The sequence below is a fragment of the Oncorhynchus gorbuscha genome, linkage group LG07 (assembly GCF_021184085.1).
Source record: "Oncorhynchus gorbuscha isolate QuinsamMale2020 ecotype Even-year linkage group LG07, OgorEven_v1.0, whole genome shotgun sequence".
NCBI lineage: Eukaryota > Metazoa > Chordata > Actinopteri > Salmoniformes > Salmonidae > Oncorhynchus > Oncorhynchus gorbuscha.
The window spans coordinates 27,008,096-27,021,496 of NC_060179.1; the positions used below are offsets into that span (position 1 = coordinate 27,008,096).

At 44.1% G+C, this 13,401-nt stretch overlaps 1 protein-coding gene across 1 annotated transcript in view; it reads right to left on the minus strand.

Moving 5' to 3' along the window:
- Positions 1–2,294, minus strand: part of rbbp8 (retinoblastoma binding protein 8) — a 40,029-nt gene extending 37,735 nt beyond the window's left edge. Inside the window, exon 1 of the mRNA XM_046356006.1 lies at positions 2,156–2,294. The gene's annotated coding sequence lies outside the window, so the exon portion shown is untranslated. The remainder of the gene's footprint in view (positions 1–2,155) is intronic.
- Positions 2,295–13,401: the final 11,107 nt, after the last annotated feature.

The window sequence follows — 13,401 nt, forward strand, 5'->3', positions numbered from 1 at the left end:
GTGTTTTTCTCACGTCTGGCCATTTGTCATAATTACTGTGGAGCTGTCAGGCCTAATATCCTTACACAAGCTCTGGGCCTAGGGGAGAGTTACAGCAGAGCAGAATACAATTGGGGATTTTTATTGTCTGGGAAGCATCACAAAACATCCTGTCAGTTTTAGAGTGGGCACATTCAATAAATAGTTATGGAATTGAAATAATGCTTGTTTGCTTTGTCGATGTGACAAAATAATTGCTATCAATTTTTCATTTGATACAGTATACACATTTGTTTTCTCAGTTCACTCGTAATTTTCTCTTTGAATGGTCTCTTGCATGTGTTCATTTATGAGTCCATATGCATACAGTACATGACACTGGGTCACTCCACCAAGTGGGTGCCTTTTGAGTAGTGTCATTTGGTACAAAAAACGAAAAACATTTTTACATTCTGCCATAAAGAGCACATGGTCAACTTAATAAAAAGCATATTTTCCCATCTCAAGTAGTTAAATAAAAAAGTGATCATAGTAAGTACCAAGTAAAGTAACAGGGTTGACAATTTCATCTTAAATCAGCCATAAATCCCCATGTGACAGGGCGAATGGAAGCTTGTTGTGTGCAACAGGGAGGGGCAATTGAATGCAAGTTTCTATGGATAACAGGGGTTATGTGTTATGCTAGACCCACTCAGTTTTCCACTACAAAACACCAGAAAATTGCCAAAAAGAGTAGAACCAGCTCACCTGCTTTTACACTAGGGTTTGACTATAAGATGTTCAATGTTTCTTTAAAATAATATTTCTAAAGGAATAGTTTCACCATATTAAAACGAGAGTTCTGTTCATGTAACAGGAGTTTACCTTAAAATGAATCACTAATCATATTAAATCAATAATAATAGCCAGAAATGACTTTGTCAAGGCAACATAATAAATAGGGTTTTACAATGATTGTTACAACTTGGAGAAATGTTAGGGTTAAGTGGGTTAAAATCTTCCTAGAAGACACACAGGGTGCAAAAAGGGACCATTCAAAATGCACTTTAATAAAGTCTTCTTGATTCATATTAAAAATCAGATTTATTGAATTTTCCATGGGGTTTATATTAAAGGGCACTTCATTTAATATAGCAGGGTTTTAAAATTCTATATTTTTTCACACAATTTCTACTTAAAATATCCAAGGGATGCTAAAGGCACTCATTTCGTGGAATGACCAAGCGGTATTACTTTGCAGAGTTGTAGAGTGAGATAAGAGAGACACTGCAGTTATCAGAAAGCCATACAGTGCCAGCTGTAAGGGTCAGAGATAGATTGGAGAATGGGGGCAACCCAACCCAATCTCACCCTACTGCACAGCACAGTTCACTAACTCACTGACTATTTTGTTTGGGAGGGGGCTTAATGAGAAATAACTACTTGCACGCAACTTGTGTTATGTTTCACTATATTGGATCACTCCAATATATTGGTATCAATCCACGGCGGAGGGATACATCCGAGGTGAGGATTTACAGATTTACTCCCGTGTATACCTGTCTCACGACTGGGGTCCACCCCTATATATAGACCCCATGGCCGCATGTTCTCTTTCATTTTCTCTGTAGACGTCCGTATGGTTTGAGGTACAAACTTTCTGAAGTTTGCTTGGTAAGTCACTGGTAAGTGTAATATCTTGCGTGGAAGTATACTCACTGGCTGTTTGCAGCTGGCCACATGGCCAGCCCCTCCTCTTGAGTGTTCCACTTGCTGCACGTGGTTGATCTGTACCTTCCACCCATGGTTTGTCGTACTTGTGCTTCATTAGCGTTACACTACGACTCCGTGTGTATCCATTAGTATGGCGGCTCTTGCTGCCACAAACTGTAATTTACCTTACCCAACTTGCCCACTAGCTTGGTCTATGTGTGTGTTGTGAATTGCTTTAACATACTGCTCCCAGCACCGTAGACGCGGGTTCTCTGATAATTACCCTGCAGGGTTTTTTCTTGTTCTTTCCCCTGCAGAGTGTAAGAGTATTGTGGTGGGATTTCTACTGCGTTGAGACATTAACTTTGGAGTTCCTTAATGGAGTTACTCCATCATATGGTGCTGTTTTTCCTGCTTGGATATTAAACCGGCTAGGTAATATTGCAGTTGGCCTGAAACAAAAACAAATAAAGAAATCCATTACCTGGTTGCTGTTTTTTGTCTGCCTGCTTTTCCCACACGGGTCTTCCCCATTTTTTGCAGAGATACTGGGTAATTTATCCCTCACTGGGTTCCTATTCCTTTAAGCGCGTCACGACATAAGCTCTCCCAGGGCGTTGGACCCCTGCTCCGTGGTCTTGTTGGCTTGGCTGAGCTTATGGCTTACATTTGTGACAGGTGTGATGGTGGCCTCCCCCCTGGGGATGGGCATACCTTATGTACTGCCTGGGTTTGAGCCACGCAGAGAGGGAGGTGGAGCACCCTACTGGATGCCTGTTTTGTGTGGTGTTCTCAGAACGCATGGCACGATTGGAGGCCAGGAGTCGGACCGCTGGGACCACCTTGAATGGAGGGCACATGCCCTGCCTCAGGAGGTTGATAGCTTCGATGGCAACGACTGCTGTTCCCTGTTGGCCAGTGATAGGCTGTTCCTGAGGGACGATGCTGGCACTGTTCACCACCGTGAGCAGGTCTTCATCGCCCTCAGGGGATCGAGAGGCTATGAGGAGCCTACTCACTCGGGTAGCCAATGCACTGGATATCGTGCTGAGGGGCGACAGCGGGGAGGGGCACAGCTTGCGGGGGAGCAACTGTCACCACCATAGGTATGTGCCTGGGGGACCCAGGGTATCAGAAGAGAGGCGGGCCCCGGCAGGACCCCTGACACAACCTTCCCCGGCCGCTTCTCCCGGTCTCAAAGGACAAAGTGGGAGGAGGGTGTGAAGTCCACTGGGAGTTGTCCGCAATGCTCGAGGGGTACTGACTCCAATTCCAGTACCGGCCCCCGTACTTCAGGGGCCATCATGTCACCACGGTGGCTGACCCTCTGGAGAAGAAAACCCTGCGGTTGGAGATCTCCTCACTCCAAGACAAGGGTGCCATCTGCAGGATCGAGATATCAGAACGGCTAGGTGGGTTGTACTTATTTTGTGGTCTCAAAAAGAGATTTGACCGATTCTGGACCTCTGCAATTGGTAATTCAAGGTACTGAGGTTCCACATGCTGTCCCCAGCCTGATTGTTGCAGGCCGTGTCCAGGGACCAGTGGTTTGTGACGCTGGACCTGAGGGAGGCGTGCTTCCATGTTACTGTTCACCCATTACATTGGCAGTACCTCCGATTTGCATTCGAAGGGAGGGCTTACAAATTTATGGTTCTTCCCTTTGGCCTCTCCTTGGCACCCTGCACTTTCACAAAGTGCATGGATGCTGTCCTGGCATCTCTCACATACCGAGGATTGTTGATCCTCATTTACCTGGACGATTGGCTGATTTGTGCCCCAACCAGGACCCAGGTCCTGTCAGACAGGAGACATGCTCCTGACCCATGTCGGCGGGCTGGGCATTACTGTAAATGACAAGAAGAGTCCCAGAGGGTGGCCTTCATTGACATGGAACCGGACTCAGTCCTCATCAGAGCACGCCTGCCCACCAGAAGGGTTCAGGTGATCTTATCTTGCCTCGACTTTCGGCAGGGGCGGGTGGTATCCGCCCTGACTTGCTGACGGTGGCCTCGTTGCTAATTCGCCTGGGCCTGCTGCATCTCCGGCCTCTTCAACGGTGGTTCAACTCCCACCGGCTGCACCCGAAGCACCACCTTTACCGCCAGCTGCAGGTGACCGCACAATGCCTCAGTGCATTGTTGAGGTGGTGCTGTCGCTCCTTTCTCTCAGGTGGGCTGGAGATGCTGAGGATGTGTTGCCGGGAGCTAGTCAGCACAGGCGCCTCCCAGATCAGCTGGGGGTTGTGATCAAGGGCAGGTCGGCCAGCGGCTGTTAGTTACCTCCTTGGAGCGGCAGGCACATCAATACACTAGAGCTCCGAGCTGTACTGCTGGCCCTGCGGTCTATCCTTCCACATCTGATGTCCTGGTGACAATGGAAACACCACAGTGGTGGCTTACATCAACCATCAGGGTGGACTGAGGTCCTACTGTCTCCATCTTATGGCACGGGAGCTCCTTCTCTGGGCTCAGGGACATCTAGCATCTATGCGCAGGGCACATATCTGGCATCCTGAATGTGGCAGTGGATACGCTCTTGAGGGAGGGCCCGCCACCTTGGGACTGGAGCCTACATCCCCAGGTCGGGAGGGCGCAGGTGGACCTGTTTGCCTGGGCTTGCTCTTGCTCCTTTGCTAGGTACTATCGGGTAAACGTGCCACCTCCCTCGGCAGTTGGTTCATAAGTCCTGGGCATCGCCTCCCCTTCCGGGGACTGTGCCGGGACCCCACTTCCACATTGACGGCCCCTGTGTCTCGGTCCAGCGTTCGCCGCTGGCTGGCCAGGTCCCTCTAGCACCGACTAAATCTGGTACGGGTATACCAATATATTGGAGTGATCCAATATAGTGAAACATAACGAAGGTTATGTATGTAACCACGGTTATGTGAGCTATATGGATCACCCCAATCCTCTACGGTGCTAGAGGCGCCTCAAAAATGATGTAGGGAACATTTGTCGTGGCCATGGGGTCTATATATAGGGGTGGACCACAGGTGTACCCAAGAGAAAATCTGTAAATCCTTACCTCGGATGTATCCCTCCACCGCGGAGTGATACCAATATATTGGAGTGATCCATATAGCTCACATAACCATGGTAATTCCTGAAACAAAATGACCTCAAAGTGACCATAGCATGTGTCTCTTTTTTTTTTACACATTTACCCTCCGATGGAATTTCTCCTTTTAATGTAAAACACATCACATAGTAATCAACCGGCTGGTGTGTGCAGAGTGTGTTATATATACGGTCACTAGAAACGCTGGGTCTATGGGTGGAAGGTATAGTACATGTAAACGATTACATAAGAACATGTCTGTGAATTGTTGTTAGAGTGGAATTTTAACACTGTGATACAATGTACAGAGGGACATCTTGCAGATCATGTGATGTGTGGCCACACACTTAGCGGCAGACACTGGTTACACAAATATAAAACTAAACTGTCTCTATGCATCATAATACTAAATAAATGTATATTACCATGTTATAGACATCAATTGTGTACATTTATTGGCTGTCAAATAGGAAGTCAACCCTTCCAATGTTTGCTGCCAAAGCTAAAGTTTGACAACATTTTGGATCGAGCCTCAGGTGCATTTCTAACTCAATAAAGTTGAATTGCAATCAAAACTCAACCAATAAATGCAGTAACGCATTTTCTTCCTTGAAACTCTCCCTCTTCCTTCTTCTTCCCACGAGGCCCTGAGTTTTCCCTGACTATGTGATCTGGAACAGCTCAGGGCCCTATACCCATGACGCATGACCGGTGACCGTGAGCTCTGAGTGAATTCACTGAACAGTTCAATATCGTCTGCAGCCTTTTTCCTGTTTACAGTAACTGAGTACCATTTTAACTTGTACAGCAGGTCAATGTATTGTCCAGACGTGCAGGGCTGTCTCAAAGGAATGATGTCATCATCTATCACTTTATGCAGAATTTGTCATGTGAATGTTCCATGTTTGTTCCAATATTTTGTACATCAGTTGGATTAAATGATTTGTAAAAAATGAGTGTTATTATTATGTATTTGGAATACATAAGAGTACAATAAGAACCCACATGAAACATTTTTAGTTTCACCCAAGGGAAGCCTTCCTTGTTCCTCATACGATCTATATATAACGCATGGCTGCTGAAGTTATGATTGCCTGAACTTTTCACCTTCTGAACTTTCCACATTATGAGAAAGTAAAGGTCCTATCTGTACAGATGCTTTATTTAATCACATGCTTATGTTCCTGTGAAAAGTATAAACCTACTTCCCCAAAAGTCTCCATAAGCAGACAGACAGACAAACCACAAAAGAGTGTAAGAGACTGCATCTACATGTGCGTGTGAGATAGATTTATATATATATAGAGAGAGAGGAGATAGAGAGTGAGAGGGCAATAAGTCATTTGCTTCTCACAAATAAAATCTTCTATCAATACGTCCTTGTCAAATGTTATACAAGCCATATCATCCGAAGTTGAATTATGACTTGAGATATGCCACGATCCCACGATCCTAGTCCTTTGGTGGCGCCACACACATTGCGCAGCTGCGCGTGAGCTATGCACCTCACCTGATATTCTCATATCTCACGCCCCAACCTGCATCCAGGCACTATAGAGACACACTCCAATCTCCAATCTGTAAAAATGATTATGAGCATGAGGGCTGTCATACACTAGTGTCTCTGAAGAATGTCCCCATAGTCCCTTGCATACCTCAAAAAACGGTTTGGCTTGTGTATAGGGCTATCAATGACCAGATCTCTTTGCATAGACTCTTGTTTACATTCAAACCAATTTTATTGTACAAACATGGTGCCAAAGTGCAAAGGCCTATGTTCCCGTAAGGTGCAAGGGATGTTTTGTGATGCATAGAGTACTTTGCTCTTTGTCTCTCACACTACCCCTTGACTATTGCGCACACAACACATTGCATAAAATATATATATTTTTTGCATTATTCCAAAGCATTTTAAGACGGCCATCTTGTAATTCTAAGACTCTTTGTTTATAAAGGTTATGTCTACAAGCTTAGACCTTTTGGGGAATTTGATATTTTCCTGGTTTCACTGAATCTCTTGTCCACACGATTATATGCTGCATGTGTATGAGGGAGCAGGGGAAGAGAGGATTTGAATAATCCTTCCACAAAGATTCATTTTCTAAAGCGGGACCAACTACTGTTGTTGTTGCACAACAATCCCACTGGGCACACCACGTCATTTCAACGTGGATAATTGGGTACAATTTGGTTGAGAAGTTGATCAATGAGATTATAACCTATATTCACCCACTCCAAAAGACAGCCAAAAGTCAGTAGAATTTCTGATGTGTTATAACTATTCATTTAACCATCTAAACCAAATTCCAATGGAAAAACTATGTCAGATATTTGGTTTAGTTGTCACCCAAATGTCTCACTGGGCTTTCAACCATTTAAAAGCACAGCAAAATTCAAATGGGAATATCACTTCAAATATTGTATTTACTTATACAGATGAATGTGTTATCGCTGTGCTTCATTTTATAGCACAGTGCTTCCCAGCTCCGATCCTTGAGTACCCCCAAAAGTACATATTGTTGTTGGGGCCCCTGACAAGCACACCTGATTCTACTTGTCAGCTAATCATCAAGCCTTTGACAAGATGAATCAGGAATTGGGAGTTCTTGAGGACCAGAGTTGGGAAACACTGTTATTGCAAAACCGAATGACCTGGATTGCAGTTGAGATTACATTAAAAACCTCTTAAGGATCAGCGCCTTTTTTTCAAATTCCGCCGAAAATGACTCCCAAATCTAGCTGCTTGAAGCTCAGGACCTGAAGCAAGGATATACATATTCTTGATACTATTTGAAAGGAAACACTTTGAAGTTTGTGGAAATGTGAAATTAATGTAGGGGAATATAACACATTAGATCTGGTAAAAGATAATACAAACCAAGATTTTTTAAAATTTTTATACAAACCAAAAAACATTTTTGTTTGTTGTTGCATCATCTTTGAAATGCAAGAGAAAGGCCAGACAGTGAAGTAGGATTCTAGGTGTAATTTAGATGTTGTTCACAAGATGGCAGCAGTGTATGCAAAGTTTCAGACTGATCCATTGAAGAATTACATCATCACACAATATTTTAGATCAAGTCTGCCAGGTGTTCTTCACCAGTTTTCCCAAATGTGCCGAATTGGTCAATTGATACATTTTCAAGTACATAACTATAGAGAACATACAAAAATGCTATGGTACTTTATTTGACTCTTTGCAAACTGGAATCCATTCATCCGGAGGCTGCATTCATTGTAGCTGGGGATTTTAACAAGGCTAATCTGAAAACAAGACTCCCTAAATTTTATCAGCATATCGATTGCGCAACCAGGGCTGGAAAAACCTTGGATCACTGCTATTCTAACTTCCGCGACGCATATAAGGCCCTGCCCCGCCCTCCTTTCGGAAAAGCTGACCACGACTCCATTTTGTTGATCCCTGCCTACAGACAGAAACTGAAACAAGAAGCTCCCGCGCTGAGGTCTGTTCAACGCTGGTCCGACCAATCTGATTCCTCACTCCAAGACTGCTTCCATCACGTGGACTGGGATATGTTTTGTATTGCGTCAGACAACAACATTGACGAATACGCTGATTCGGTGAGCGAGTTCATTAGAACGTGCGTTGAAGATGTCGTTCCCATAGCAACGATTAAAACATTCCCAAACCAGAAACCGTGGATTGATGGCAGCATTCGCGTGAAACTGAAAGCCCGAACCACTGCTTTTAATCAGGGCAAGGTGACCGGAAACATGACCGAATACAAACAGTGTATCTATTCCCCCGGCAAGGCAATCAAACAAGCTAAGCGTCAGCTAAGCGTCAGTATAGAGACAAAGTAGAATCTCAATTCAACGGCTCAGACACAAGAGGTATGTGGCAGGGTCTACAGTCAATCACGGATTACAAAAAGAAAACCAGCCCAGTCACATACCAGGATGTCTTGCTCCCAGGCAGACTAAATAAAAATTTTGCCCGCTTTGAGGACAATACAGTGCCACTGACACAGCCCGCAACTAAAACATGCGGACTCTCGTTCACTGCAGCCGACGTGAGGAAAACATTTAAATGTGTCAACCCTCGCAAGGCTGCAGGCCCAGACGGCATCCCCAGCCGCGCCCTCAGAGCATGCGCAGACCAGCTGGCTGGTGTGTTTACGGACATATTCAATCAATCCCTATCCCAGTCTGTTGTTCCCACATGCTTCAAGAGGGCCACCATTGTTCCTGTTCCCAAGAAAGCTAAGGTAACTGAGCTAAATGACTACCGCACCGTAGCACTCACTTCCGTCATCATGAAGTGCTTTGAGAGACTAGTCAAGGACCATATCACCTCCACCCTACCTGACACCCTAGACCCACTCCAATTTGCTTACCGCCCAAATAGGTCCACAGACAATGCAATCTCAACCACACTGCACCCTGCCCTAACCCATCTGGACAGGAGGAATACCTATGTGAGAATGCTGTTCATCGACTACAGCTCGGCATTTAACACCATAGTGCCCTCCTAGCTCGTCATCAAGCTCGAGACCCTGGGTCTCGACCCCGCCCTGTGCAACTGGGTACTGGAATTCCTGACGGGCCGCCCCCAGGTGGTGAGGGTAGGCAACAACATTTCCACCCATCTGATCCTCAACACTGGGGCCCCACAAGGGTGCGTTCTGAGCACTCTCCTGTACTCCCTGTTCACCCACGACTGCGTGTCACCAAAAGCACTCACAAACTTCTACAGATGCCCAATCGAGAGCATCCTGTCGGGCTGTATCACCGCCTGGTACGGCAACTGCTCCGCCCACAACCGTAAGGCTCTCCAGAGGGTAGTGAGGTCTGCACAACGCATCACCGGGAGCAAACTACCTGCCCTCCAGGACACCTACACCACACGATGTCACAGGAAGGCCATAAAGATCATCAAGGACAACAACCACCCGAGCCACTGCCTGTTCACCCCGCTATCATCCAGAAGGCGAGGTCAGTACAGGTGCATCAAAGCAGGGACCGAGAGACTGAAAAACAGCTTCTATCTCAAGGCCATCAGACTGTTAAACAGCCACCACTAACATTGAGTGGCTGCTGCCAACACACTGACTCAACTCCAGCCACTTTAATAATGGGAATTGATGGGAAATGATGTAAAATATATCACTAGCCACTTTAAACAATGCTACCTAATATAATGTTTACATACCCTACATTATTCATCTCATGTGTATATGTATATACTGTACTCTATATCATCTACTGCATCTTTATGTAATACATGTATCACTAGCCACTTTAACTATGCCACTTTATTTACATACTCATCTTCTATGTATATACTGCACTCAATACCATCTACTGTATCTTGCCTATGCCGCTCTGTACCATCACTCATTCATATATCTTTATGTACATATTCTTTGTCCCCTTACACTTGTGTCTATAAGGTAGTAGTTTTGGAATTGTTAGCTAGATTACTTGTTGGTTATTACTGCATTGTCGGAACTAGAAGCACAAGCATTTCGCTACACTCGCATTAACATCTGCTAACCATGTGTATGTGACAAATAAATACAATTTGATTTGATTTAAAAAAAAAAAATTGATTTGGTAATAAAACATTTTACACACCCAGGAATGTATAACACATGTTGGATCAGTACCTTCCCTAAAGAAAAGACATTAACCTTCAAACATCTAGATGGCCAGGAGGGGTGGGTGTGGAGCCAGAGACAGCAGTGGGGTCAAACTGTAGACCCCAGTTCCTACATTTAAATATAAAAATGAATTTTATCAAACAAAACTATGCTACATTTCTATCTCTGGTACCCTCAGGATGACAAATTAGAGTAAGATTACTGAATGCAAGTACATTATTTACCTTCAGAGGTGAATGTATCAAACTGTCACGAATATTACCGAAGGTGACTCCCCTTCTTGTTCGGGTGGAGCTCGGCGGTCGTCGTCGCCGGTCTACTAGCTATCGCCGATCCGTTGTTCTGTGTTCGTTTAGTTTTGTCTAATTGGTAGCACCTGTTTCTAGTTTGGTTGTTAGGATAGGGTATATATAGTCTGTTTAGCCCGCTTCTGTTTCGTGCGGGCTTGTTCGTCTGTTTTGTTGGTTGAGTGTATTTTGTTGTAATTTGGGTTACACGCTGTCCGGTTATATTTCTGTTCATTTGTGTTTTCACTTTGTACATGTTGTGTTTCGGGACATTAAAGCGTGTTGTTTTTCCCACATCTTTGCTCTCTGCGCCTGACTCCACACCTCTTCACTCATAATTGTGACACAAACCAGTTACCGTGATAAGTGTTTTGTTGTTGTGTACTATCCTCAAACAATAGCAAGGTATTTTGTTTGCTGTAATAGCTACTGCAAATTGGACACTGCAGTTACAGTGCCTTGCGAAAGTATTCGGCCCCCTTGAACTTTGCGACCTTTAGCCACATTTCAGGCTTCAAACAAAGATATAAAACTGTATTTTTTGTGAAGAATCAACAACAAGTGGGACACAATCATGAAGTGGAACGACATTTATTGGATATTTCAAACTTGAACAAATCAAAAACTGAAAAATTGGGCGTGCAAAATTATTCAGCCCCCTTACGTTAATACTTTGTAGCGCAACCTTTTGCTGCGATTACAGCTGTAAGTCGCTTGGGGTATGTCTCTATCAGTTTTGCACATCGAGAGACTGACATTTTTTCCCATTCCTCCTTGCAAAACAGCTCGAGCTCAGTGAGGTTGGATGGAGAGCATATGTGAACAGCAGTTTTCAGTTCTTTCCACAGATTCTCGATTGGATTCAGGTCTGGACTTTGACTTGGCCATTCTAACACCTGGATATGTTTATTTTTTAACCATTCCATTGTAGATTTTGCTTTATGTTTTGGATCATTGTCTTGCTGGAAGACAAATCTCCGTCCCAGTCTCAGGTCGTTTGCAGACTCCATCAGGTTTTCTTCCAGAATGGTCCTGTATTTGGCTCCATCTTCCCATCAATTTTAACCATCTTCCCTGTCCCTGCTGAAGAAAAGCAGGCCCAAACCATGATGCTGCCACCACCATGTTTGACAGTGGGGATGGTGTGTTCAGGGTGATGAGCTGTGTTGCTTTTACGCCAAACATAACGTTTTACATTGTTGCCAAAAAGTTCAATTTTGGTTTCATCTGACCAGAGCACCTTCTTCCACATGTTTGGTGTTTCTCCCAGGTGGCTTGTGGCAAACTTTAAACGACACTTTTTATGGATATCTTATTCTTGCCACTCTTCCATAAAGGTCAGATTTGTGCAATATACGACTGATTGTTGTCCTATGGACAGAGTCTCCCACCTCAGCTGTAGATCTCTGCAGTTCAACCAGAGTGATCATGGGCCTCTTGGCTGCATCTCTGATCAGTCTTCTCCTTGTATGAGCTGAAAGTTTAGAGGGACTGCCAGGTCTTGGTAGATTTGCAGTGGTCTGATACTCCTTCCATTTCAATATTATCGCTTGCACAGTGCTCCTTGGGATGTTTAAAGCTTGGGAAATCTTTTTGTATCCAAATCCGGCTTTATACTTCTTCACAACAGTATCTCGGACCTGCCTGGTGTGTTCCTTGTTCTTCATGATGCTCTCTGTGCTTTTAACGGACCTCTGAGACTATCACAGTGCAGGTGCATTTATACGGAGACTTGATTACACACAGGTGGATTGTATTTATCATCATTAGTCATTTAGGTCAACATTGGATCATTCAGAGATCCTCACTGAACTTCTGGAGAGAGTTTGCTGCACTGAAAGTAAAGGGGCTGAATAATTTTGCACGCCCAATTTTTCCGTTTTTGATTTGTTAAAAAAGTTTGAAATATCCAATAAATGTCGTTCCACTTCATGATTGTGTCCCACTTGTTGTTGATTCTTCACAAAATAATACAGTTTTATATCTTTATGTTTGAAGCCTGAAATGTGGCAAAAGGTCGCAAAGTTCAAGGGGGCCGAATACTTTCGAAAGGCACTGTAGGTTAACAATATATTTTTTTATTTCACCTTTATTTAACCAGGTAGGCTAGTTGAGAACAAGTTCTCATTTGCAACTGCAGCCTGGCCAAGATAAAGCATAGCAGTGTGAACAGACAACAACACAGAATTAAACATGCAGTATACAATAAACAAGTCAATAACATAGTAGGAAAAAAAATAATCTATATACATTGTGTGCAAAAGGCATGAGGAGGTAGGCAATAAATAGGCCATAGGAGTGAATAATTACAATTTAGTAGATTAACACTGGAGTGATAAATGATCAAATGAACATGTGCAGGTAGAGATACTGGTGTGCAAAAGAGCAGAAAAGTAAATAAAATAAAAACAGTATGGGGATGAGGTAGGTAAATTGGGTCGGCTATATACCGATGGACTAGGTACAGCTGCAGCGATCGGTTAGCTGCTCAGATAGCAGATGATTAAAGTTGGTGAGGGAGATAAAAGTCTCCAACTTCAGAGATTTTTGCAATTCGTTCCAGTCGCAGGCAGCAGAGAACTGGAAGGAAAGGTGGCCAAATTAGGTTTTGGCTTTAGGGATGATCAGTGAGATACACTTGCTGGAGCGTGTGCTACGGGTGGGTGTTGCCATTGTGACTAGTGAACTGAGATAAGTTGGAGCTTTACCTAGCATGGACTTGTAGATGACCTGGAGCCAGTGGGTCTGGCGACGAACAT